The sequence below is a fragment of the Macaca thibetana genome, chromosome 6 (assembly GCF_024542745.1).
Source record: "Macaca thibetana thibetana isolate TM-01 chromosome 6, ASM2454274v1, whole genome shotgun sequence".
In the NCBI taxonomy this organism is placed as follows: Eukaryota; Metazoa; Chordata; class Mammalia; order Primates; family Cercopithecidae; genus Macaca; species Macaca thibetana.
Genome location: NC_065583.1, coordinates 10,391,453 through 10,392,263, shown reverse-complemented (window position 1 = coordinate 10,392,263; position 811 = coordinate 10,391,453). Strand labels below are relative to the sequence as shown.

Sequence of the window (811 nt, the reverse complement as noted above, 5' to 3'; positions counted from 1 at the left end):
TCCAGATGGAACAGTAGATCTATAAAGGAAAAGTGTTGGGCACGGTGGCTCACGCCTGTAATCCCAGCACTTTGGGAGACCGAGGCGGGCGGATTACCTGAGTTTGGGAGTTCGAGACCACCCTCACAAACATGGAGAAACCCCGTCTCTATGAAAAATACAAAACTAGCTGGGCATGGTGGCGCATGCCTGTAATCCCAGCTACTCGGGAGGCTGAGGCAGGAGAATCACTTGAACCCAGGAGGTGGAGGTTGCAGTGAGCCAAGACTGCGCCATTGCACTCCAGCCTGGGCAATAAGAGCGAAATGCTGTCTCGAAAAAAAAAAAAAAAAAAAAGGAAAAGTGACGGCATTTACATCCTAAATCTGAAGAATCTAATTCTGTTGGCAGCTTGTACCATTGTTGCCATTGAAAACCCTTCTGATTCTGCAGCCAATTAAGCTGACTGAGTTCCTTTCCTCATGGGGGCCCAGTGTGCAGTCGCTGCAAACAGCAGCTTCCTTGGTAGCGTATGCAGCCTGTTTATTGTATGGGTTGCTCTAAGGGACCTTGGAGACAGGTGATGGATGTTCAAGTTTCTGACTTTGCACTACCCCAATGTAGGCTCCGAACAGGAATGCAAGGTGCCTTTGGAAAGTCCCAGGGCACTGTGGCCAGGGTTCGCATTGCCCAGGTTATCATGTCCATCTGCACCAAGCTGCAGAACAAGGAGCACATGATTGAGGCCCTGCGCAGGGCCAAGTTCAAGTTTCCTGACCACCAGAAGATCCACATCTCAAAGAAGTGGGGCTTCATCAAGTTCAATGCCGAT

General features: G+C 49.9%; 1 non-coding gene across 1 annotated transcript; it reads left to right on the top strand.

Annotated features, from left to right (window-relative positions):
* The first annotated feature begins 426 nt into the window (after window positions 1–426).
* LOC126957768 (small nucleolar RNA SNORA70) lies at window positions 427–561 on the top strand. Its single transcript, XR_007726936.1, has one exon. It is a non-coding gene; the product is annotated as a small nucleolar RNA SNORA70 (small nucleolar RNA).
* Window positions 562–811: the final 250 nt, after the last annotated feature.